Source organism: Somniosus microcephalus, unplaced genomic scaffold (genome assembly GCF_052327205.1).
Source record: "Somniosus microcephalus isolate GS21.2 unplaced genomic scaffold, FLI_Smic_1.0 unresolved_chr1, whole genome shotgun sequence".
NCBI classification, from domain to species: Eukaryota; Metazoa; Chordata; class Chondrichthyes; order Squaliformes; family Somniosidae; genus Somniosus; species Somniosus microcephalus.
Genome location: NW_028225179.1, coordinates 64,479,885 through 64,506,979, shown reverse-complemented (window position 1 = coordinate 64,506,979; position 27,095 = coordinate 64,479,885). Strand labels below are relative to the sequence as shown.

At 51.4% G+C, this 27,095-nt stretch overlaps 1 long non-coding RNA gene across 1 annotated transcript; it reads left to right on the top strand.

Annotated features, from left to right (window-relative positions):
• LOC147095441 (uncharacterized) lies at window positions 1-932 on the top strand. The gene is made up of 2 exons (XR_015074799.1): window positions 1-385; window positions 633-932. It is a non-coding gene; the product is annotated as an uncharacterized LOC147095441 (long non-coding RNA).
• The last annotated feature ends 26,163 nt before the right edge of the window (window positions 933-27,095 follow it).

Sequence of the window (27,095 nt, the reverse complement as noted above, 5' to 3'; positions counted from 1 at the left end):
CAGAGCGGGGACCCGAGTTCAGAGTGGGGTCAGATTGGGCTTGGAGTTGATGTTTCATGCTTGTGAAACGTGGATGAATAACTTGTTCTGGGACAATCTCTCTGTCGGGATCACGCGCTGAGCCCTGGGGCTGTCCACGCCCACCTTCTTGCTTCCTGAGTCGAACTGCCAATCATGTCTCACCTTTACTGAGGATCTTTTCCCAGGGCAGGAGCCACTCCTTGTCCCTGTGAGTATAAATTGCAGCAAACTCTCTGGGAGTGAACACACAGCCTCTGCACTCCAGCCCACTGCTCCTGACTCTGAGGAACTCTCCTCGAGATGATGAAAGCCCTGGTCCTGGTTCTTGGCCTCCTGCTGCTGGCTCAGGACTCCCAATTCGTGGGTGAGTAAATTCCTCCCGGCGCTCAGCGTCCCTTGTGGAGGAAGCTCTGTTCCAAAAAATCTATTCTATTCCCCGTGTGATTGTCGCGGCGTCAGAAGGACTGAATCACAGCAGTGACCACACTTCCAAAGTGCTTCATTGGCTGTGAAGCGCTTTGGGACGTCCTGAGGTCTTTCTTTCATTTTTTTTGTTCCCTTGTCTCTGCTCCAGCACGATCACTGAATTAACTCTTCGTTTGGAATTACAGATTCTACCACAAGTCAATGCTTATTTCTCGGAGGTGAATGTGTCGCTGCGCCTTGCTCTGTAGACGCTGAGGAAGGGAAGCGTTTCTGCGACGATGGGTCCAATTGTTGTTTTTAGTAACGGGCGGTCGATCCCTGGATGGCGCTCCAGCCCAAGCTCTCCATACCCCCAGGGAAAGAAGGATTCATCGAGGAAGAGCAGGCTCTGGTTAATGGGGTGGCAGCCATATGGCCCCCCCTGAGCCTGTCACACTGCTGTTTGAGTGATGGGCTGATCTCAGCAATAAAACTCATTGCATTGATCCCGTGTTTCTCTTTCTGTGTGTGTGTGTGTGGTGTCCCGGGATGGGCTGTTCCTCGGGGCGGAATGGAGAAGATGGAGGGGGGATCACGGGGAGTGGGGGGTGGGGTGGGTAATGGGAGGAGGAGATCACTCTGGGGAGGGTCTGAATGTGCCTGATGCAGAAAGCAGAAAGGGGGCTGGAACAACAGCTAGTGCTTATCCAGCGTCTTTAACGGAGCAAAAACAGCCCAAGGCGCTTCACAGGAGCGATGATCAAAGAGAACTTGACACCGCGCCACATGAGATATCAGGGCAGATGTTTAAGTAGGTTTTAAGGAACGTCTTAAAGGAGGAGAGAGGTGGAGAGGTTTAGGGAAGGAATTCCAGAGCTTAGGGCCCAGGCAGCTGAAGGCACGGCCGCCAATGGTGGAGCGATGGAAATCGGAGACGCACAAGAGGCCGGAATTAGAGGACCGCAGAGAGCTCGGAGGGTTGTAGGGGCTGGAGGAGATTTCAGAGATAGGGAGGGGGCAGATTTACAAGGATGATACCAGAAGTGCGAAGGTACACCTATCAGGAAAGGATGAACAGGCTGGGGCTCTTTTCTCTTGAGAAGAGAAGGCTGAGGGGTGACCCAATAGAGGTCTTTAAAATTAGGCAAGGTTCTGATAGAGTGGATACAGAGAGAGAATGTTTCCACTTGTGGGGAAGAGTAAAACTAGAGGCCATCAATATAAGATAGTCACCAAGAAATCCAATAAGGAATTCAGAAGAAACTTCTTTACCCAGAGAGTGGTGAGAATGAGGAACTCGCTACCACAGGAAGTGGTTGAAGCGAAGAGCAGAGATGCATTTAAGGGGAGGTTAGACAAACATGAGGGAGAAGGGAATAAACAGGCCCTGAATTAACCCACAGCTTGAGCGGGGAGGAGGAGTGAAGATCGACTGACGCTGGGAGAGAACCTCATCCCAACACGCACCCTGATCCCAACACGAATCCTGACCCCAACCTTAACCCACAAAACCAACACGAACCCCGACCCCAACTTTAACCCCCAAAACCAACATGAACCCTGACCCCAACTTTAACCCTCGACACAAACATGTACCCACACCCCAACTTTACCCCCGACACAAACACGAACCCTGACCCCAACTTTAATCCCCAACACCAACACACACCCTGACCCCAATTATAAACCCCGACACCAACACGAACCCTGACCCCAAATTTAACCCCCGACACCAACACGAACCGTGACCCCAAATTTAACCCCCGACACCAACACGAACCCTGACCCCAAATTTAACCCCTGAAACCAACACGAACCGTGACCCCAAATTTAACCCCCGACACCAACACGAACCGTGACCCCAAATTTAACCCCCGACACCAGCACGCACCGTGACCTCAAATTTAACCCCCGACACCAACACAAACCGTGACCCCAAATTTAACCCCGACACCAACACGCACCGTGACCCCAAATTTAACCCCTGACATCAACACTGTAGTGTCCGTGTGTAGATAAAGACACAAGACAAGAGTTGGTTCATAGGTATTTACTAAGCAAGTCTGGGTGGGGGGGGGGGGTTCTAAAGGATATACACAATACACAGGCTTATATAGCCCAAGTGGCAATTACCGGCATTACGCACACCTGGGGCTCTTAAAGGCACATACACCACAATTGCTCTTAAAGGCACATACACCACAATTACGAACCCTGACCCCAACTTTAACACCAACAGGAAACCAGACTCCAACTTTAACCCCCGACACCAACATGAACCGTGACCCCAAATTTAACCACCGACACCAACACGAACCCTGACCCCAAATTTAACCCCCGACACCAACACGAACCCTGACCCCAAATTTAACCCCCGACACCAACACGAACCGTGACCCCAAATTTAACCCCCGACACCAACACGCACCATGACCTCAAATTTAACCCCCGACACCAAAACAAACCGTGACCCCAAATTTAACCCCCGACACCAACACGAACCCTGACCCCAAATTTAACCCCCGACACCAACACGAACCGTGACCCCAAATTTAACCCCCGACACCAACACGCACCATGACCTCAAATTTAACCCCCGACACCAAAACAAACCGTGACCCCAAATTTAACCCCGACACCAACACGCACCCTGACCCCAAATTTAACCCCCGACATCAACACGAACCCTGACCCCAACTTTAACACCAACACGCACCGACTCCAACTTTAACCCCCGACACCAACACGCACCCTGACCCCAACTTTAACCCTTGACACGAACACGAACCCTGACCCCAACTTTAACCAGACACCAACACGAACTCTGACCCCAACTTTAACCCCCCAACACCAACACAAACCCTGACCCCAACTATAACCCCCGACACCAACATACACCGACTCCAACTTTAACCCCCGACACCAACACGCACCCTGACCCCAACTTTAACCCTTGACACGAACCCTGACCCCAACTTTAACCAGACACCAACACGAACTCTGACCCCAACTTTAACCCCCCAACACCAACACGCACCCTGACCTCAACTTTAACCCTTGACACCAACAGGCACCTGTAAGGGGTGGTGTGTGTGGTTACCTTTACCTCTGACTCCCTTGAGCGGTTCGAATCACTCCCACTCCTTTGGTTCTAGACTTTGGACTTATTTGGGGGTTGTAATGAAATTGCAACAGACACCTGAGTTGGTCAAAAGAATTTAGATCTTTATTTTGAGACATTAAAATATACAATACAATAAAATCTTATACTCTAAAAGGGTGGGGAATACTCAGAATATGCGAGGGAGAATTACAATAGACAAAAATCCCTTACACTCCCAACCCCACTATCCTAACTAGGTCAAAATCCAGAGGACCAGGAAACGTTGACCAAAACGACTTTCTTGACAGATTGTAGAGGTTCGCGATTTCGGGGTTCTCCTTAGTTCTGGCGGTTGGGGCCTGCTGTACCTCGGACGTGGTGGAAGACTGCCCCTGCGTTGGGTCTTCAGTTTGGGTTTGTCTGCTGATGCGGTTAGCTGCGTAGTTGGATGTATCGGGTAAGTACCCAATTTTCTTTGGTTAGGTAAAGTTTTTAGGGTCTTTTGTGTCAAATCTTACCCAGGGGTAAGTCAGACTAGCCTGTAGAGTGGAAACAAGTTTTGATTTTTGAACTTTCGGTGGTTGGTTTCTTGTTGGTCGCGGTGGCCCAGTATTGCCTGGTTGGTGGTAATATTGGTAGTTGTTGGTTTCTTGAAGCCTTTGGTTGCTGCGACTTTCCTTTTCTGCTTCTTTCTTCAAGTCTCTGATTCTCCGACTAAGTACGGTAATGATGATATCTTTTTCTGAACCGTACTTTCTCTCCTGTACTGAACTTGACGTGCTGCTCTGGACTCTGAACTTGAACCAACATCTCAACTGACTGTTTCACTGAACAAGCAGGCCTCAATTATACTGGTTTGAGGCCTGGCTTATCTGACCGCCAAATCTCTGGTTCCTTTGTCAATTTGGGCGGGCTCGTTATTTTTAATATCTTTTAAAATCTTTAACGAGCTTCGGTGATGGCCCATCTAACTTTAACGAGCTTCGGGGACGGTCCATCTATTCTTAATTGGCCTTTAACTGGTTTCGGGATTGCCTTGAAACCAGTTTAAAATATAAAAACGTTTTGGAAATCTCTCTGATTGGTTTTGAACTGCTGTTTGATTGTTGTTTCCTGCTGGGCCAAGTTCTTTCTTTTGTTTTGCTGTGGGCATGTATTGTTTTATTCATGTACCTTGGTGGCTCTGCGAGTTTCAGCGGGAACAGGTTTTATTGTCTTTATGTAAAGGTTGGGGTGGCCCAGAACATTCCCAGATGGCCCAATACTCAAACTGTCTGTTTCGGGGGCCCATCCTACCTCCCCTGTGTCACAGTTTTTCGCAGGTCTGAACATGCCTTTTAAACCAGCCAAATCTTCCTGGGGTTTTGATTTTTTTTAAATCCCTTTGGCCCAATATTTCCTTCAAACAGTCCAATATCTCCACTTTCTTACTTTGGGGGAAATTGTGTAATTTTGCAAGCCTTACACATCCTGACCCCAACTTTAACCCTGGACACCAACACAAACCCTGACCCCAACTTTAACCCTTGACACCAATATGAACCCTGAACCCAACTTTAACCCCGACACCAAAACGCACCCTTTTTTATAATACGCTAATGGGCACTGGGCGTCGCTGGCAAGGCCAGCATTTATTGCCCATCCCTAATTGCCCTTGAGAAGGGGGTGGTGAGCCGCCGCCTTGAACCGCTGCAGTCCGTGTGCTGAAGGTACTCCCACAGTGCTGTTAGGTAGGGAATTCCAGGATTTTGACCCAGCGACGATGAAGGATTGGCGATATATTTCCATGTCAGGATGGTGTGTAACTTGGAGGGGAACTTGGAGGTGGTGGTGTTCCCATGCGCCTGCTGCCCTTGTCCTTCTAGGTGGAAGAGGTCGCGGGTTTGGGAGGTGCTGCTGAAGAAGCCTTGGCGAGTTGCTGCAGTGCATCTTGTAGATGGTACACACTGCAGCCACAGTACGCTGGTGGTGGAGGGAGTGAATGTTTAAGGTGGTGGATGGGGTGCCAATAAAGCAGGCTGCTTTGTCCTGGATGGTGTCAAGCTTCTTGAGTGTTGTTGGAGCTGCACTCATCCAGGCAAGTGGAGAGTATTCCATCACACTCCTGGCTTGTGCCTTGTAGATGGTGGAAATACTTTGGGGAGTCAGGATGTGAGACACTCGCTGCAGAATACCCAGCCTCTGACCTGCTCTTGTTGCCACAGTATTTATGTGGCTGGTCCAGTTAAGATTCTGGTTAATGGTAACCCCCTACAATATTGATAGTTGGGGATTCGGCGATGGTAATTCCGTTGAATGTCAAGGGGCGGTGGTTAGACTCTCGCTTGTTGGAGATAGTCATTGCCTGGCACTTCTGTGGCGCGAATGTTACCTGCCACTTATCAGCCCAAGCCGGAATGTCATCCAGGTCTTGTTGCACGTGGGCATGGACTGCTTCATTACCTGAGGAGTTGTGAATGGCGCTGAACACTGTGCAGTCATCAGCGAACATCCCTATTTCTGACCTTATGATGGAGGGAAGATCATTGATGAAGCAGCTGAAGATGGTTGGGCCTAGGATACTGCACTGAGGAACTCCTGCAGTGATGTCCTGGGGCTGTGATGAGTGACACTTCCTGTCTATGGGCCTCACTTCCTGCCTGGGGGCTTCACTTCCTGCCTGGGGTCTGCGCTTCCTGTTGACCATCCATTCTGGTGCGGGACTTCCTATACCCCTGATGTCACTGATTTGCATATTTAATGGGGCCCTCAACGGCAGGTGGCTGGACCTGCCCACGAGCCAGAACCCGACTCCGACCGGCGCCACCGTGACATAGAAACATAGAAGATAGGAGCAGGAGTAGGCCATTCGGCCCCTTGAACCTGTTCCGCCATTTAATGAGATCATGGCTGATCATCCAAATTCAGTATCCTGTCCCTGCTTTCTCCTCATATCCCTTGATTCCTTTAGCCTTAAGAAATATATCTAACTCCTTCTTGAATATATTTAATGAATTGGCCTCAACTGCCTTCTGCGGTAGAGAATTCCACAGGTTCACCACTCTCTGGGTGAAGAAATTCCTCCTCATCTTAGTCCTAAATGGCTTACCCCTTATCCTTTGACTGTGACCCCTGGTTCTGGACTCCCCCGCCATCGGGAACATCCTTCCTGCATCTAGTCTGTCTAGTCCTGTTAGAATTTTAAAAGTTTCAATGAGATCCCCTCTCATTCTTCTAAACTCTAGCGAATATAAGCCCAATCGACCCAATCTCTCCTCATATGCCATCCCAGGTATCAGTCTGGTGAATCGTCACTGCACTCCCTCCATGGCAAGAACATCCTTCCTCAGATAAGGCAACCAAAACTGCACACAATACTCAAGGTGTGGTCTCACCAAGGCCCTGTACAACTGCATCAAGACATCTTTGCTCCTGTACTCGAATCCTCTCGCTATGAAGGCCAAAATACCATTTGCCTTCTTAACCGCCTGCTGCACCTGCATGCTTACCTTCAGCGACTGGTGCACAAGGACACCCAGGTCTCGTTGCACTTCCCCTTCCCCCAATCTATTGCCGTTCAGATAATAATCTGCCTTCCTGTTTTTGCCACCAAAGTGGATAACCTCGCATTTATCCACATTATACTGCATCTGCCATATCGCCCAACCTGTAGACTTGGGTTGGAAATTGGTTAGGAGGTGGGAAAGAGAGAGTGGGGAGAAAGGGTAGGACCTCAGATTGGCGGGATGGGACAAGTGGTGTCTCCTGTAGCCTCATCGGTTCACATTATTTAGTCATGACTCGGATGAAGCTGTGTATCAAAGTTTGCAGATTTAAATTAGGAGTTAGGAGGGACTTGGGAGCAGGAAGGGACAAAACAGAATAAGTAAGCTAAGCCATTCAGAGGTGATGTCAGGAAGCACTTCTTTAAACAAATGGGTAGTGGAAATCTGCAACTCTCGCCCCTAAAAAGCTGTGGATACTGGGGGTCAATTGGGACCGCCAGGACCGAGACAAATAGAGTTTAGTTGGTTGAGGGTATCGAGGGATATCGAACCAAGGCGGGTGAATGTATCTGAAAACTAACTGGTATCTCTCAGTCCCCTCACTCTCAGGGAGATATCTGTACACTGACTGGTGTCTCTCAGTGTACAGATATCTCCCAGAGAGAGAGGGGACTGACAGGTGTCTCTCAGTCCTCTTTCCCTCAGGGGGATATCTGTACACTGAATGGTGTCTCTCAGTCCCCTCACTCTCAGGGAGATATCTGTGCACTGACTGGTGCCTCTCAGTCCCCTCACTCTCAGGGAGATATCTCGACACTGACTGGTGTCACACAGTCCCCTCTATCTCAAGGAGATATCTGTACACTGACTGGTGTCTCTCAGTCCCCTCTCCCTCAGGGAGGTATCGGTACAATGACTGATGTCTCGCAGTCCCTCCCCCTTAGGGAGATATCTGTACCCTGACTGATGTCTCAGCCCCTTCTCCCTCAACAAGATATCTGTTCACTGACTAGTGTCTCTCATTCCCTCTCCCCCAGGGAGATATCATTACACTGACTGGTGTCTCTCAGTCCACTCTCTCTCAGGGAGATATCTTTATACTGACCGGTGTCCCTCAGTCCCTCTCCCTCAGGGAGATATCTGTAAACTGACTGGTGTCTCTCAGTCCTTCTCCCTCTGGGAGATATCTGTACACTGACTGGTGTCTCTCAGTCCCCTCTCCCTCAGGGAGATATCTGTACACTGACTGGTGTCTCTCAGTCCACTCTCTCTCAGGGAGATATCTGTACACTGACTGGTGTCTCTCAGTCCACTCTCTCTCAGGGAGATATCTGTACACTGACTGGTGTCTCTCAGTCTCCTCTCTTTCGGGGAGATATCTGTATGCTGACTGGTGTCACTCAGTCCCTCTCCCCCAGGGGTTATCTGTACACTGACTGGTGTCTCTCAGTCCCTCTCCCTCAGGGAGATATCTGTACACGGAATGGTGCCTCTCAGTCCCCTCTCTCTCAGGGTGATATCTCTACACTGACTGGTGTCTCTCAGTCCTCCCATTGCACCAGGGAGTTCTCTGTACACTGAGTAATGTATCTCAGTGTAGAGATATCTCCCTGAGGGAGAGAGACTGAGTGGTGTCTCTCAGTCCCCTCTCTCTCTTAGGGAGATATCTGTACCCTGACTGGTGTCTCTCTGTCCCTCTCTCCCAGGGAGATATCTGTACACTGACTGGTGTCTCTCAGTCCCCCGTCTCTCAGGGAGATATCTGTACACTGACTGGTGTCACACAGTGCCCTCTATCTCAAGGAGATATCTGTACCCTGACTGGTGTCTCTCAGTACCCTCTCCCTCAGGGAGCTATCGGTACAATGACTGATGTCTAATAGTCCCTCTTTCTCAGGAACATATTTCTACACTGATTGATGTCTCTCAGTCCCCCTCTGTCGGGGAAATAACTGTACACTGACTGTACAGATATCTCCCTAAGGGGGAGGGACTGAGAGACACCAGTGACTGATGTCGCTCAGCCCCTTCTCCCTCAAGGAGATATCTATACACTGACTGGTGTCTCTCAGTCCCTCTCTCACAGGGAGATATCTGTACACTGACTGTTATCTTTCAGTCCCTCCCGCTTAGGGAGTTACCTGTACACTGAATGTTGTCTCTCAGTCTCCTCTCTCTCAGGGAGATATCTGTACAATGTATATATATCTCCCTGAGAGAGAGGACTGAGAGACACCAGTCATTGACTGGTGTCTCTCAGTCCCCTCTCCCTCAGTGAGATATCTGTACATTGACTGGTGTCTCTCAGTCTCTCTCTCAGGGAGCTATCTATACACTGTGACGTGCCTCAATAAATCCGAGACTCAATGTTAACGGAACAAAGCAAGGCTTTTATTAACTCAGAAGGTAATACACAGTGGTGAAGTGCCTCCCATCCAGAGGTCTGCTGTACTGGATGTGAGACACGCTGGGCCTGTTTAAGTAGGGGCCAGGTATGGGCGGAGCCCTACACACAATACAATACAGGTGAGGAAATGGAACTGAGGTAAGGAAATGAAACTGAAACTAAACCACAGTCACAGGCACAATCACACACAGAGAATACAGATGAATGATGAATGGCATATTTCATCACATTCACCCCTTCTACAGATTTAGTCTGTTCGGGGGTTTGATAGTCCTCTGTGACCGACGTGGCTGTTGTGGTGCCGCGGGTGTCGGCTGGGTGTCCTCGGTGGCCTCCTGGGTCTCTGCCGGGGGCGCCGCCAGGGTTGTTGAAGGGGTAGTTGGTGGGGGTACCGTTGGTCGATGTTCTTCCGGGGGTGATGAAAGAGTAGTGGGTGGATAAGAGTTGCTGTGATCGTTGTTGCTGCTGTTGTCGTGGTTGTTGTTGTTACCGGCTGGGGCGACATCTTTTATGGACACGGTGTCCTCCCTTCCATCGGCGTGCCGGACATATGCGTATTGGGGGTTGGCGTGGAGTAGGTGCACTGACTCCACGAGAGGGTCCGTCTTGTGGCCCCTCACATGCCTTCGTACCAATACTGGACCTGGGGTGGAGAGCCATGACGGCATGGATACGCCTGAGGTGGATCTCCGGGGAAAAACAAACATTCGCTCATGAGGCGTGGCATTAGTGGCCGTACACAATAGCGACCGTATCGAATGGAGCACATCTGGGAGGACTTCCTGCCAGCGGGAGATAGGGAGGCCCTTGGTCCTTAGAGCTAGAGTGACTGCTTTCCATACTGTCCCGTTCTCTCGCTCCACCTGGCCGTTACCCTGGGGGTTGTAGCTGGTGGTACGGCTCGTGGCGATCCCCCTGGACAGCATGTACTGGCGTAGCTCTTCACTCATGAAGGGCGCCCCCCTATCTGTGTGGATGTAGCTTGGCATACCGAACAGGCAGAACAGGCTGTTGAGGCATTTAATGACCGTGGCGCTGGTCATGTCTGGGCAGGGGAAGGCGAATGGGAAACGGGAGTATTCGTCCACAATATTCAGGAAGTAAACATTGCGGTCGACTGACGGGAGGGGGCCCTTGAAATCTAATCTGAGCCGCTCAAAGGGCCGTGTAGCTTTGATTAAGTGGGCTCTATCTGGGCGGTAGAACCGAGGCTTGCACTCAGCGCAAGTGCGGCAGTTCGTGGTCAGAGACCGAACTTCCTCAATCGAGTAGGGTAAGTTGCGGGACTTTATGAAGTGGAACAGCCACGTGACCCCTGGGTGGCAGAGGTCGTTGTGGAGGGTCTGTAGCCGATCCCCGGTGGCGCTGGCACACATCCCTCGTGAGAGGGCGTCGGGGGATTCGTTAAGGGCCCCTGGCCGGTAAATGATGTCATACTCGAAGGTGGAGAGCTCGATCCGCCACCTGAGAATCTTATCATTTTTGATCTTCCCCTTCTGTTTATTATTAAACATAAATGCTACCGACCACTGGTCGGTAAGTAGGGTGAAGCGTTTGCCGGCTAGGTAGTGGCGCCAGTGGCGCACTGCCTCCACGATGGCTTGGGCCTCTTTTTCCACGGAGGAGTGTCTGATCTCGGGCCCTTGGAGGGTCCTCGAGAAGAAAGCTATGGGCCGCCCCGCCTGGTTGAGGGTGGCCGCCAAGGCAAAGTCAGACGCTTCACTTTCCACTTGAAAGGGAGTGTTCTCGTCCACTGCCTGTAGCGTGGCCCGCTCAATATCCCGCTTAATGCTTTTGAAGGCGACGTGGGCCTCAGCAGAGAGCGGAAAAGAGGATGCTTTCAAGAGGGGGGCGGGCTTTGTCGGAGTAGTTGGGGACCCATTGGGAATAATAAGAAAATAACCCCAGGCACCTTTTCAGGGCTTTGGGAGTGTTGGGCAGGGGCAGCTCCCGTAGGGGGCGCAATCAGTCGGGGTCTGGTCCGATTTCCCCATTCTCCACCACGCTGTCTAGTATGCAGAGGCGCGTGGTGTTGAAAATGCACTTGTCCTCGTAAGTGAGGTTGAGTTTTTGTGCGGTTTTCAGGAACCTCTCGAGGTTCGAGTCGTGATCCTGCTGGTTGTGACCGCAGATGGTGACGTTGTCGAGGTAGGGGAAGGTTGCCTGCAAGTGGTGGTCATCGACCATGCGGTCCACCTCCCTCTGGAAGACCGAGACCCCATTCGTCACCCCAAAGGGGACTCTGAGGAATTGGTAGAGGCGTCCGTTCGCCTCGAAGGCAGTGTACGGGCAAGTCCTCTGGTCTGATAGGGAGCTGGTGGTACGCTGACTTGAGGTCGATGGTGGAGAGCAACCGGTATTGGGCGATTTGGTTCACCATTTCTGATATGCGGGGTAGCGGGTAGGCGTCTAGTTGGGTGTACCTGTTGATCGTTTGGCTATAGTCGATCACCATCCGTTTCTTCTCGCTACCCCTCACCACCACCACTTGGGCGTGCCACAGGCTGTTGCTGCGTTCAATAATGCGCTCCTTCAGGAGCCTTTCTACCTCGGTCGCGATACACCACCTGTCCTCCCAGCTGTACCTCCTGCTTTTGGTTGCTATTGGCCGGCAGTTAGGGGTAAGGTTCGCGAATAGCGAAGGCGGCTTTACCTTCAGGGTAGCCAGACCGCACACTGTGAGGGGCGACTGGGACCCACCGTAATTGAGCGTGATGCTTTGGTGGTGGCACTGGAAATCCAGGCCCAAGATCACGCTCGCACATAGATTCTTCATGATTAATAATTTAAAATTATCGTATACAGTTCCGTTAACGGACAATTGTACCGCGCAGTAACCCATAATGGTCGATGTCTGGGTTTTATCAGCCATAGAGATGGTACCCCGAGTAGGGACCACCGTTAGAGAGAGTTGTTGTGCTAGTTCAGGGTGGATAAAACTCTCTGTGCTTCCACTGTCAATTAAACATTTAACCCCGCACCCGTTTACCTCGATGTCCACCATTGATTTGGATAGCGGGTGCGGCCTGGTCTGGTCCACTGTGACCGATGCCACTGTAGGGCCCTGATCGAGACAAGATGGCGTCCACGCTGTCTGCTCACAAGATGGCGGACCCCACGAGGTCGGGCAAGATGGCGTCCAAGATGGCCGCTCCCTCGGCGCACACGCGGCAGTGGCGGGTTTTCTGGCGGGGTTCCCTCTGCACACCTTCCCGAAGTGCCCCTTCTTACCGCACTTAAAAGCAGGTGGTGCCTTTCGCCGGGCACAGGTTTCTGGTGTGCTTCAGCTGCCCGCAGAAGTAGCAGTTGGGTCCCCGACGCGTCGCGGCTGTCGTAGGGCTTCTGTGGGGAGAGCGGGGCCCCAACGGTGTCGGGCTGCCGGGCGGGGAAGATGCCTTCCAAGATGGCGGCGCCCTTGGTGCACACGTGGCGGCGTGGGCGGCGCGGGCTGAAGAGTAGGCGTCCGAGTTTCTCTGGGCCACATCCAGGGATCGCGCTGTGTCCACAGCCTGTTTCAGGTCCAATCCCGCTTTTTCCTGTAGTCTCTGCCGGATGTAAGTGGAGCTGAAGCCTGTGATAAAGGCATCACGAACAAGCTCGTCAGTGTACACTGCTGCTTTTACATCTTGGCACTTGCAGTCTTTGCCAAGCGTTTTCAGGGTGACTAGGAACTCATCCAGCGATTCCCCAGGTCGCTGTGCGCGAGTAGCGAGCAGATGCCTAGCATACACCTCATTCGTAGGCTGCTGGTAATGTGCCTTTAAGATGTCGCAGGCGGCCGGGTACGTGTCGGCGTCTTGGATGAGGGGGTATACCCGGTGGCTTACCCAATTCCACAGGATTCCGAGTTTCATACTTTCGGCATCCGTAGCGCCTGTGATGGCTGCGGAATTGTCCAGGAAGAATTCCATACACTTAAACCAGTGTCCGAAGCGTGCCGATGCATCCGAAGCATTCTGGTCCAAAACCAAATGTTCCGGTTTCAAGAGTTGATCCATTGTGTTCAAAAATGAGTTAATAAAATTGATGTGCCTCAATAAATCCGAGATTCAATGTTAACGGAACAACGCAAGGCTTTTATTAACTCAGAAGGTAATACACAGTGGAGAAGTGTCTCCCATCCAGAGGTCTGCTGTACTGGATGTGAGACACGCTGGGCCTGTTTAAGTAGGGGCCAGGTATGGGCGGAGCCCTACACACAATACAATACAGGTGAGGAAATGGAACTGAGGAAAGGAAATGAAACTGAAACTAAACCACAGTCACAGGCACAATCACACACAGAGAATACAGATGAATGATGAATGGCATATTTCATCACACACTGGTGTCTCTCAGTCCCTCTCTCTCAGGGAGATATCTGTACACTGACTGGTGTCTCTCAGGCCCCTCTCCCTCAGGGAGATATCTGTACACTGACTGGTGTCTCTCAGTCCCCTCTCTCTCAGGGAGATATCTGTACACTGACTGGTGTCTCTCAGTCTCCTCACTCTCAGGGAGATATCTGTACACTGACTGGTGTCACTCAGTTCCCTCTCAAGCCCTAAGCTCTGGAAATTCCTGCTTACCCCCTTTGCCTTTCTCTTGTAGCAAAATATCTTTTGCTGATTAAGATTGGCTGTATATTTTGTTTGACCGAAGGCCATGTGGCTGCGCAAATTCCGTAATCAACGAGCGAACGTTTGCGGCTCCAAGCTATATAAAGATACGGAAGTAGACAATGAGGTGTTACAAAGCTACAATCAAGACCTCCTGAAAGGAAGCCTTGCAGACAGAACAACAATTCAACGAGCTTTGCACAACGCATATTGTGTTGCTGATCACCTCTGCAAACTTCGCAATCCTCTCAGACATTGTTTACGTGGCCTCGAATCTGATAAGGAGAAAAAGACGTAAATAACCGATGATAACCAGTGGACTCAGGACACAATGGAAGAATGCCAACTCGACCAACTCCTCCCACATACCGAAGAAAGGAGGGAACGACCCTTTGCAGCACCTGGACTGATTTACTGAGAAGTATAAAAGACAATGACCAAAAATATATCTTCACTGCAGTGGGAAGAGGAGGATCGCCCAATCATCTCGCCTACGAGGACCTGCTGCAGTGGGAAGAGGAGAATCGCCCAATCATCTCGCCTACGAGGACCTGCTGCAGTGGGAAGAGGTGGATCATCCAATCATCTCGCCTACAAGGACCTGCTGCAGTGGGAAGAGGAGGCTCGGCCAATCATCTCGCCTACGAGGCCCTGCTGCAGTGGGAAGAGGAGGCTCGGCCAATCATCTCGCCTACGAGGACCTGCTGCAGCGGGAAGAGGAGGCTCGGCCAATCATCTCGCCTACGAGGACCTGCTGCAGTGGGAAGAGGCGTGTGACTTGCTCAGCCGGCCCAAAGAACCTACAATCAACACGAACTGACCATCTGTGGGTGATCGTATGTATATTCCAGCCACAACATATGTTCGTGGTGACGGGCATTGCATTGCAACAAGTGTAGTTTTGACATTATATTGTAACCTGTGATCTCTGATGTCTCAAAAAAGTTATGTCGGAATCCACGTTTGTGTCAATTACTCACTTATAATTCTCGGGTCAGAATCTTAAGCCTACGATGTCCCGAAAAGAAATGTCTTGCACTCTCCTCCTTTCAGACGGTCCTTAAAACCCAGCTCTTTGACCAAGCTTTTGGTCACCTGTCCTAATATCTCCTTTAGGGGCTCAGTGTCCAATTTTGTCTGATTCACGATGCCGTGAAGCACCTTGGGACGTTTTACTATGTTAAAGGCACTGAATAAATACCAGTTGCTGTTGTTCAAAGATATGTCTGTCAATATGGGAGAGTTTTCAATTAAATACGCACAGCATGTAATTAAATGTTTTATATGTGTTCTTCAAATTGGCATTTATATAATGTAAAACATTAAGGGGGAAAATTTCAGTATCGGCCCGTTTGGGGCACCTTTATCGGTCCTGCGCAAAGTTTAGCGCCTGGCGCTAATTATCGCCTCTGACGGCAAACTTGGCTTCAATCACCTCCAGGGGTGATTGGAGTTCTAAATCAGACACTTCACACCTGTCTTAAGGTACAAAGGCCGAGGAGCGAGGCATTACCTCGGAGCGCTGGCGAAGCAAGGAAGAGCAAATCAAAATAAACCTGCAAAGTGCTGCTCAGTACTCAAAACTCCTTCACACAGCGTTGAATCTCTCCAGAAGTCTCTCTCTCTCGATCTCTCTCAGAATGCGTGGTGCAAAAATGTCACCAACAAAAAACCGCAGGAAGCGGCCGCCTTTAAATAGCGCTCCCCCAGTCCCTTTCTGACTGCAAAACGCTCCCCTCAACCTGTTGTTGCTAGCGACAGCGGGTAAGGCAGGGGGTGCCACTCAATATCCGGTCCGGGGCGCTACCGGGGCATTGCGCACTCGACTGACGTCATGATCTGCCGGCGCAGGAGATCGTGGCGGTAGTGTTTAGCGCCGCCGCAAAATGTCTAGTTAATTTCGTGAGCGGCGCAAACATCGCTGCGCCCGGGCGCTAGTCGCTTTGCGCCCCATTAGCGCCCTCTTAAGGCGCTAACGGGAGGCACAAACAACTGAATTTTTCCCCTGAAGTATGAATGAAATGGCTGAACTATAACTCACAACATTAGAATTATAAATCCAAGCAATATGTCTATAATCTAAGGCAGCCTGTGTACAATGTTCCTTGGAGGCAGTGCAACCAAGGTTCTTGAGATTGAATCCTGGGAGGAGAGGGCTGTCCTATGATGAGAGATTGAGCAGAATGGGCCGATACTCTCTGGAGTTCAGAAGAATGAGAGGTGATCTCATTGAAACATACAAGATTCTGAAGGGGGATTGACAGGGTTGATGCTGAGAGGATGTTTCCCCTGGCTGGAGAGTCTAGAACTGGGGGGCATAGTTTCAGGATAAGGGTCGGCCATTTAGGACTGAGATGAGGAGGAATTTCTTCACTCAGAGGGTGGTGAATCTTTGGAATTCTCGGCCCCAGAGGGCTGTGGAGGCTCAGTCGTTGAGTATATTCAAGACAGAGATCGATAGATTTTTGAATATTATGGGAATCAAGGGATATGGGGATCGGGCGGGAAAGTGGAGATGAGGTAGAAGATTAACCATGACCTTATTGAATGGCGGAGCAGGCTCGAAGGGCCAAATGGCCGACTCCTGCTCTTAATTCTTATGTTCCCATGTAACTGGGTATACTTAGCTCATCAATACAATATTGCAGAAATATGCTCTGTTGAGAGGTAACATTATTAGTGGAATCTATACATGTGTGTGCGTGTGTCAACATGCAAGTACAGCAAGCAATTAGGAAAGCAAATGGTATGTTGGCCTTTACTCATACTCAAATCCTCTTGTAATAAAGTTGTTTCTATGTCTCTATGTTTAAAGACGTCTTCCTGCAATTATAAAGGGCCCTGGTGAGACCACACCTGCGGTATTGTGTACAGTTTTGGTCTCCTTACCTGAGGAAGGATATACTTGCCATAGAGGGAGTGCAGCGTAGGTTCACCAGACTGGTTCCTGGGATGGGGGGATTGTAAGTGGTTTTGATCCTAGCCCAATTGCTAGACGGACGGTTCGAATCGCCCCCGCCTTATGACTGTTCTATACCCGGGAATTATTATTCAGAGTGTTAATGGAATAAGTCACGGACAGGAATGCTTTGGTGAAAAATCATACTTATATTATTTGGTCTAACATACACTGGCTAAAAGATGCACTACTAAACGAAATCACTCTCTAAATACGATCGAGGTTACAAACAACATACATACAGTACAAAACTGGGGCCTATAACAAGCAGTAATTCCCTTGTTGCTATGGTGGACTCTAACTCCACCCCTACCAACGAATTACCCAGTCGCATAAGCCCCTTCGATGGCTGAACCAAACGAAGCTCCCCCCCGGAATAGCCCAAAAACTTCACTTCTGAGAAAAACCCTGAGCCCCTCACACCTCACCCAGCTCGACTGGGATATCTGGTTACCGGCTTGGGACACTCGAGACCGTGCTTACCACCACACACAGTCGGTCTCGATTGCTCCGCTCGGCTGTGGGAAGTCACTGCCCGGAGGCCGTTCCCTGTGAGGGGTATGCGGTTCTCAGTCTCAGTGTACTTCTTCCTCTGGTACTTCTTCTTGTTAGGTTGATCTTGGTGGAGCTGGAGCGAGAGAGAGAGAGAATGGTGGAAAAGGATCTATCTTTATAGGAGTCTCGCTACCACTATCTTGCCCGCCAATCTTTAAAATCCTTTTGTTTCTAAGCACTCCGGTGCTTAATCAGTGATGGGCCATCATCAGACCCATGAGTATTCCGTGATTGGACTAATGGCCCTAAGTCTGGGACATCTCTCGGTCTTTGTGTTGGGAAAAACTGGCTCCTCTTCGGCTGGCTGAGGCCAGTGGGTTCATTGTTCTGCTTCTCTTCTGAGATGGAGGTGAGAAGTGCTTTCGCATATTAGAGTGGCTTTCTAATAGGTTCAAGTTGACGGGTGCCTCAGGGTCCTCAGCCCCCTTGTCAATGGCCCCCACCCTTCCTTTTCCCAGGACTGTCGGGCGAACCCATACATTCTGGATGACTGACAGTTCTTTTGTCACAGCCAACTGCCATGCGTTCTCTGGAGTTTTAACAAACCTGTTTTTCTGCACGTATCTGCACAGGGCGATTCCATCACAGGGAAAATACCCTCAGAAAAATCCCATTGATACGCTTATCAATTACTTCATAAAAGGTGATGAGTCGAAGAAGAGATGATGAGTCGAAAGAAGAGATGAATAAGGCTTTTATTAGCTAAGAAGAGACCATGCTTCTTCGTGAGTGACTGAACAAGTCTGAACGAAACCCACACAGTGGTGGGTGGAGTCAGCTGAGGCATGCCTCCATACACAGCGCCACCCAGAGGTGGCAATATACAATACAGTGGTTTACCACATTCACCCCTTGTTTAATGTGAAGTCCGGCGGGGTGAAGGGTACTACAAGTTAAGTCTATCAGGAGGCCTTGTCTGACGTCCTGATCGTCGTGGTGGCGGCGGTGGTGTTGCAGCATCCGACGTCGGGTCTGGTGTCTGGGTGGTTGGCGAAGATTCCTGGGGCTTTGGCATGCCGTCTGCAGGGGTTGGGTTGGGAGGGGTGGTGGGGGATAACAGTGGTAAGGGGGATAACGGTGGTAAGGGGGATAACGGTGGTAATTCAGGGGTACCCGAGGGTGCGAGATCTCGTATGGAGACCGTGTCCTCCCGCCCGTCTGGGTATGTCACCCAGGCATACTGGGGGTTGGCGTGTAGGAGGTGCACCCGCTCGACCAGGGGGTCCGTTTTATGCGTCCTCACGTGCCTCCGCAGTAGGACGGGCCCAGGAGAAGTCAACCATGCCGGTAGCGAGGTTCCCGATGTAGACTTCCGGGGGAAAACGAACATTTTCTCATGAGGGGTCGCATTAGTGGCAGTACAAAGCAGTGACCGAATGGAGTGAAGCGCTGCAGGGAGGACCTCCTGCCAGCGGGAGGTCGGAAGGCCCTTAGATTTTAGTGCTAAGAGGACTGCCTTCCAAACCGTCGCGTTCTCCCTTTCCACCTGGCCGTTCCCCCGGGGGCTGTAACTGGTGGTCCTGCTCGTGGCGATACCTCTTGTTAGCAGGTACTGCCGAAGTTCGTCGCTCATGAACGATGAGCCCCTGTCGCTATGTATATAGCTGGGGAACCCGAACAGAGCGAAGATGTCATTCAGACACTTGATGACCGTGGTACTGGTCATGTCTGGGCAAGGGATGGCAAAGGGGAAACGGGAGTACTCATCAACTATGTTGAGGAAGTACACATTGCGGTCAGCGGAGGGGAGGGGCCCTTTAAAATCGACGCTCAGGCGTTCGAAGGGGCGGGTGGCCTTGATCAGGCTTGCTCTGTCCGGCCTATAGAAGTGCGGTTTGCACTCGGCGCAGATTTGGCAGCTCTTGGTCATGGTCCTGACCTCCTCGATGGAGTAGGGCAGGTTACGGGATTTGATAAAATGGAAAAACCTGGTGACCCCCGGGTGGCAGAGGTCATTGTGGAGGGACTGCAGCCTATCACTCTGCGCGTTGGCGCATGTACCACGTGATAGGGCATCTGGGGGCTCATTGAGTTTCCCTGGCCGATACAAGATATCATAATTGTAGGTGGAGAGTTCGATTCTCCACCTCAAGATCTTGTCGTTCTTGATTTTACCCCTCTGCTTATTATTAAACATAAAAGCTACTGAACGCTGGTCAGTGAGCAGGGTAAATCATTTCCCGGCCAGGTAATGCCTCCAGTGACGCACCGCTTCTACAATAGCCTGGGCCTCCTTTTCGACGGAGGAGTGTCTCGTCTCGGGGCCCTGGAGGGTCCTTGAGAAAAAGGCCACGGGTCTGCCCGCCTGGTTAAGGGTCGCGGCTAGGGCGAAGTCGGAGGCATCGCTCTCCACTTGGAAGGGGATGGACTCATCCACCGCGTGCATTGCGGCCTTCGCGATATCGTTCTTGATAAGAGTGAAGGCTGCACACGCCTCTGGTGTCAGGGGGAAGGAGGTGGCTTTGATGAGGGGCCTGGCTTTGTCTGCATAGAGGGGCACCCACTGGGCGTAGTAGGAGAAAAACCCCAGGCATCTCTTCAGTGCTTTTTGGCAGTGGGGAAGGGGTAGCTCCATTAGGGGGCGCATTCTGTCGGGGTCGGGCCCGATGACTCCGTTCTCCACCACGCAGCCGAGGATGGCCAGGCGCTTGGTGTGAAACATACATTTTTCCTTATTGTACGTTAGGTTCAGCCGTTGGGCCGTACGGAGGAAATTTGCTAGATTAACGTCGTGGTCCTGCTGGTCGTGGCCGCAGATGGTGACGTTATCCAAATAGGGGAAGGTTGCGCGCAGCGCGTTCTGGTCAACCATTCGGTCCATCTCCCTTTGGAAGACAGAAACCCCGTTGGTGACGCCGAAGGGGACCCTAAGGAAGTGGTAGAGGCGGCCGTTTGCCTCGAAGGCAGTATACTGGCGGTCCTCATGGCGGATGGGCAGCTGGTGGTACGCTGACTTAAGGTCGATGGTGGAGAATACTTTGTATTGCGCAATCTGATTGACCATATCAGATATGCGAGGGAGGGGGTACGCGTCCAGCTGGGTGTACCGGTTTATGGTTTGGCTGTAGTCGATTACCATGCGGCGTTTTGCAGTGGTTTTAACGACTACAACCTGGGCTCGCCAGGGGCTAGTGCTACCTTCGATAATGCCCTCCTTCAAGAGCCGCTCCACCTCAGAGCTGATAAAAGCTCTGTCCCCGGCACTGTACCGCCTGCTTTTGGTAGCGATGGGTTTACAGTCGCGGGTGAGGTTAGCGAACAGGGGAGGGGGGGGGACTTTTAATGTGGAAAGGCTGCAGGTGGTTTGCAGCGGGCGATTTAAAAGTTGTTGGTTGCAGACTGTGAGTGGGGGGAGGGGTCCACCGTATGCTAGTGTGACACTCTTAAGGTGGCACTGAAAATCCAACCCTAGCAGGACGGCAGCGCAAAGACGGGGCAGGACTAGCAGTTTAAATTTTTGATATTCAGTGCCCCCTACTGACAGGGTCACCACACAGTAGCCGCTGATGTCCATTGACTGGGACTTGGACGCCATAGAAATGCGATGGTGCGTTGGCAGAATCGTGAGGGAGTGGCTACGTACCGTGTCGGGGTGGACGAAACTCTCTGTGCTCCCGCTGTCGATCAGGCAACTGGTGGCGCGGCCGTTTACCGCGATATCCATCATGGAGCTGGATAGATGGTGAGGGTGGCCTTGATCCAACGTCACGGAGGCCAGTATGTGGCTTAGTGAGTCACTATAGTCATCCGCCGAGACGGTGGTCGGTTCCGGTGACGAAATGGCGGTTGAGTGCGTTGGATACGATGGCGGCGGATGCCATGCGGCCGGGGGTACACAAAATGGCGGATAAGATGGCTGCTCCCACGGCCCGCACGCTGCGCTGCTGGCTGGCTTCCCCTTGCAGGCGTTAGCGTAATGGCCTTTCTTCCCGCAGCCCGAGCAGGTAGCTGTCTTAGCTGGGCAGTGCGCTCTGGGATGTTTTAACTGGCCACAGAAATAGCATTTTTGGGCCTGGTTACTGGGCATCGAAGCAGTTCTTACCGGAGGCTGCTGTCTCGGTTGGGTCGCTGCAGCGGTTGGTGCCGGGGGCGGCGGTCCCGTGTCCCACGGTTTCGATTGCCATGTCTCGGCGCCGTTACGGGGGTATGCCTCGAGGTTTCGGTGGGCCTCCTCTAACGAGAGCGCAAGGGCAATGGCCGTCTTCAGGTCGGGTTCCTTGCTTTCTAGCAGTCTCTGCCGGGTGTGGTCTGACTGGAGGCCCCTGACGAAGGCATCACAGGCGAGTCCCTGCGCGTGCTCCACAGCCGTTACCGCTTTACAATCGCAGTCTCTGCAGAGTGCCAGTAGCGCCCGTGCAAATGCCCCTACCGATTCTCCCGGTTGCTGCCTGCGGGATCCCAAGAGGTGTCGGGCGTAAATTGTGTTCACTGGGCGCGTATATTGCCCTTTTAGTAGCTCGAGGGCCGCCACGTACGTATTAGAGTCCCGGATTAGCATATATACTTGATGGCTCACCTGGGCGGTCAAAATTTTCAGTTTGTGATCCTCCTCTGTAACCTGTGAGATTGCGAGGAAGGATTCAAAGCAGCTCAGCCAGTGTTCAAACTTGGCTGATGCACCCACATCTTGAGGGTCGAGGTCCAGGCGTGGTGGTCTGAGGGCTCTCAGCAATGTCTGCTGTATCCGTTGCTGTTGTTGCTCCTCAGGTGTCGCCATTTAACTTTTAGCTAATAAAATTGATACGCTTATCAATTACTTCATAAAAGGTGATGAGTCGAAGAAGAGATGATGAGTCGAAAGAAGAGATGAATAAGGCTTTTATTAGCTAAGAAGAGACCATGCTTCTTCGTGAGTGACTGAACAAGTCTGAACGAAACCCACACAGTGGTGGGTGGAGTCAGCTGAGGCATGCCTCCATACACAGCGCCACCCAGAGGTGGCAATATACAATACAGTGGTTTACCACACCCATAAAGTCCACAAAATATTCTTGACCGAGTCCATTCTTCAAACAGAGACTTTGCGATCTCTTCAGGATTGTCCTATGAGGAGAGATTGAGTAGGCTAGGCCTATATTCTCTAGAGTTTAGAAGAATGAGAGGTGATCTCATTGAAACATACGCAATTCTTACAGAGCTTGCTTGACAGGGTAGATGCAGGGAGGATGTTTCCCCTGTCTGGGGAGTCTAGAACCAGGGGTCATAGTCTCAGTCGTTGAGTATATTCAAGGCTGAGATCGATAGATTTTTGGATATTAAGGGATTCAAGGGATATGGGGATAGTGCAGGAAAGTGGAGATGAGGTAGAAGATCAGCCTCAATATTATTGAATGGGGGAGCAGGCTCGAAGGGCCAAATGGCCGACTCCTGCTCCTATTTCTTATGTTTTTAATGCAGCTTATCTATAAATTGAAATGGCATATCTAAAATTTCAGAAAACAAGTCTAACTTTAAACAGTGGATGAATAACTTAAGACTGTGTCTGCAATAAAACAGTTTGAACCTATTTAAAGTAGCACTCCTGTACTGGAAGCAGCCATTGTAACTCACCACATCCATCATTTAAACCAGCACATGCCTATCGATCGATACCATCTCATTTCAAAATACTTGCTCCCAGTGTTTCTTCCTCTTTATGTGCCCAGGTTCAAGGGCACGGGACACTGACCGGTTCGATGGGGACAGGAGCGAACGGATGACTTTCAAAGATCGCTCTCCTTGGAGCAGAGAAGGTCGAGAGGAGATCTGATTGAGGTGTTCAAAATCAGGAGGGTTCTGGACAGAGCAGATAGAGAGAAACTGGTCCCATTGGCGGAAGGGCCGAGAACCAGAGGACACAGAGTTAAGGTGATTGGCAGAAGAACCAAAGGCGACATGTGGAACAACAGTTTCACGCAGCGAGTGGTTAGGACCTGGAATGCACTGCCTGAAAGGGAGGTGGAGGCAGATTCAATCACCGCTTTCAAAAGGGAATTGAATAAGTACCTGAAGGAAAAAAAATTGCAGGGCTACGGGGAAAGTGCGGGGGAGCGGGACTCGCTGAAGTGCTCTTGCAGAGAGCCGGCACAGGCTCGACGGGCCGAATGGCCTCCTTGCTGTAACCGTTCTACGAGTCTACAACTATTTATACCCTGGCCAATTTGGACATGATAAGCAATACACTGAGGAATACATTTTACTTGTTAAATTGAATTTGATAACATATACACAGGGAAACAACAATTGATTGTGAAATGGAACATAGAAATCAACACACCGTGAATAATGTCACAGATAATTGCTGGATTGGAACGTCGAAATCAACATATATATGTCCCAAACCCGCGACCTCTTCCACCTAGAAGGACAAGGGCAGCAGGCGCATTGGAACACCACCACCTCCAAGTTCACCTCCAAGTCACACACCAGCCTGACTTGGAGATATATCGCCGATCCTTCATCGTCACTGGGTCAAAATCCTGGAACTCCCTCCCTAACAGCACAGTGGGAGTACCTTCACCACACGGACTGCAGCGGTTCAAGAAGGTGGCTCACCACCACCAAGGGCAACTAGGGATGGGCAATAAATGCTGGCCTTGTCAGCGACGCCCACAAATCAGGAACGACTAAAAATATATATATAACTAAAACACAAGGATCAAGTGAAGAATCATTTCCCTAAGTTGGATATGTTAACCAGAACACAGGGGAATAAAGTTACAGTTAATTATTAAATAAAATGTTACCCAATACACTGGGGAATGAGTTCACTGGGGCCACTCAGTTTCGCTCGCTCAGCCCCTGAGGGGACTGGGAATGGGGGCAAAGTTTCACCCCCCCCTCTCCCGGTGACCCTGTTGTACTGAGGGGGGAGGGGGGGGGTTCGGGGTGAAGATCAGAGTCAGTTATTGGTCACTTTCAGAGCGCTGCACTGTTGGAGGGATAGTACTGAGGGAGCGCTGCACTGTCGGAGGGGCAGTACTGATGGAGCGGTGCACTGTCGGAGGGGCAGTACTGAGGGAGCGCTGCACTGTCGAAGGGGCAGTACTGAGGGAGGGCTGCACTGTCGGAGGGGCCGTACTGAGGGAGCGCTGCACTGTCGGAGGGGCAGTGCTGAGGGAGCTCCGCACTGTCAGGGGATAGTACTGAGGAAGCGCTGCACTGTCGGAGGGGCAGTACTGAGGGAGCGCTGCACTGTCGGAGGGGCAGTGCTGAGGGAGCGCTGCACTGTCGGAGGGGCAGTGCTGAGGGAGCTCCGCACTGTCAGGGGATAGTACTGAGGAAGCGCTGCACTGTCGGAGGGGCAGTACTGAGGGAGCACTGCACTGTCGGAGGGGCAGTGCTGAGGGAGCGCCACACTGTTAGAAGGGCAGTACTGAGGGAGTGCTGCAATGTCGGAGGTACCGTTTTTTGGATGAGACGCTAAACCGAGGCCCCAATGGGTCTCTCAGGTGGACGTAAAAGATCCCATGGCACTATTTTGAAAAAGAGAAGGTGAGTTATACCCGGTGTTCTGGCCAACATCAACAATCAGCATCACTGAAACAGATTATCGGGTCATTATCACATTTCTGTTCGTGGGAGCTTGCTGTGCGCAATTTGGCTCCCCTGTTTCCTACACTACAACAGTGACTACACTTCTCAAAGCATTTTACAGCCAATGAAGTACTTTTTGATGTCGGGTGGTGGAGAAAGGCGCTATAGAAATGCAGGTCTGTCTTTTTTTGTAGTTTTGCAAAAGGGGTTCGGGGAAGGAGAAACTCTGTAACGCCGTAGCGCGGCCGAGCGGTCTACGGTGCTGGATTAAGGCTCCAGTCGCTGCGCGGGCGTGAGTTTGGATCCCACCGCTGCCAGAGTTTCAATCTGTTCATGTTTTATACTCGCTGGAGTTTAGAAGAATGAGAGGGGATCTCATTGAAACTTATAAAATTCTACCAGGACTGGACAGACTAGATGCAGGAAGGATGTTCCCGATGGCGGGGAAGTCCAGAACCAGGGGTCACAGTCTAAGGATAAGGGGTAAGCCATTTAGGACTGAGATGAGGAGGAATTCCTTCACCCAGAGAGTGGTGAACCTGTGGAATTCTCTGCCACAGAAGACAGTTGAGGCCAATTCATTAAATATATTCAAGAAGCAGTTGGATATATTTCTTAAGGCTAAAGGGATCAAGGGATATGGGGAGAAAGCAGGGACCGGGTACTGCCTTCGATCTATTTTCTTTTCTTTCCAGTTTTGAAGAAGGGTTCGACCCGAAACTTCAACTCAAATTTCTCTCCATGGATGTTGCCTGACCTGCTGAGTTTTTCCAGCATTTTCTGTTGTTATTTCGGATTTGCAACATCTGCAGTATTTTGCTATCGTACTGAATTTGGATGATCAGCCAAGATCTCATGAAATGGCGGAGCAGGCTCGAGGGGCCAAATAGCCGACTCCTGCTCCTATCTTCTATGTTTCTATGTAAAGGGGGTTCGGGGAGTGGGGAGACTGTGTAAAAGGGGTTCGGGGAGGGGGGAGACTCTATAAAAGGGGTTCGGGGAGGGGGGAGACTCTATAAAAGGGGTTCGGGGAGGGGGAGATGCTGTAAAAGGGTTTCAGAGAGGGACAGACTCTGAAAAATGGGGTTCAAGGAGCAACAGCACCCCCTCTTTAAACCAAGCTGGGAAAAGCTGTGCCCAGAAGCCGGGGTCTCTCAGGAGCTGCGGGGGTCTCTGCTCCAGGCACCTCCATGGGGGAGGGATGCACGTGGAACGGTTATTCCCCTTTCTGATACTTTGGGTTTGAGGCAAAATCAGAGTTGGGTTGTTGGGAGGGGCACGGAGGGCTGGGTGGAGGGGAGGGAGATCTGATTCAGGAGCTGGGATGTGGGGCAGGGGGAAAGCTGAGAGACATTCACCCTACAGACCACCCTGGCTAATGTTTTACAATCAGCTCCCAGATCCGCTCGGCCTTCAGTTCGATTGGACGCTCCCTCCTTTTGATTTCCTTGTCCTGTTTGTTGGCTTTGACTGTCCGGCGGTGTCTGATCTCTCCGGGGTTTGGCGTTGCCGGTCCAACATCCCCTCCGCTGCAGCGCGCTCCTCGGCTGTTAGGCGCAGAGGGCGTCGGGTTCGGCCGGGCTCCTGCTGGGTCCCGCGTCCTCATCGTCTTCTTCAAGCTTATCCTTGTAGCCTCTGTTGAAAAAGCCAACCTGCGAAGAGCGACAAATAAATGAATAGATCGTCGGAGCTGGGAGAATGCGTCCGCGCAGCTCCGTCAGATCCTAACGCTGGCGCTGCAGTCCCTACTCCCAGCCTCACGGAGGCGCTGCAGTCCCTCCTCCCAGCCTCATGGAGGCGCTGCAGTCCCTCCTCCCAGCCTCACAGAGGCGCTGCAGTCCCTCCTCCCAGCCTCATGGAGGCGCTGCAGTCCCTCCTCCCAGCCTCACAGAGGCACTGCAGTCCCTCCTCCCAGCCTCATGGAGGCGCTGCAGTCACTCATCCCAGCCTCATGGAGTTGCTGCACTCCCTCCTCCCAGCCTCACGGAGGCGCTGCACTCCCTCCTCCCAGCCTCACGGAGGCGCTGCAGTCCCTCCTCCCAGCCTC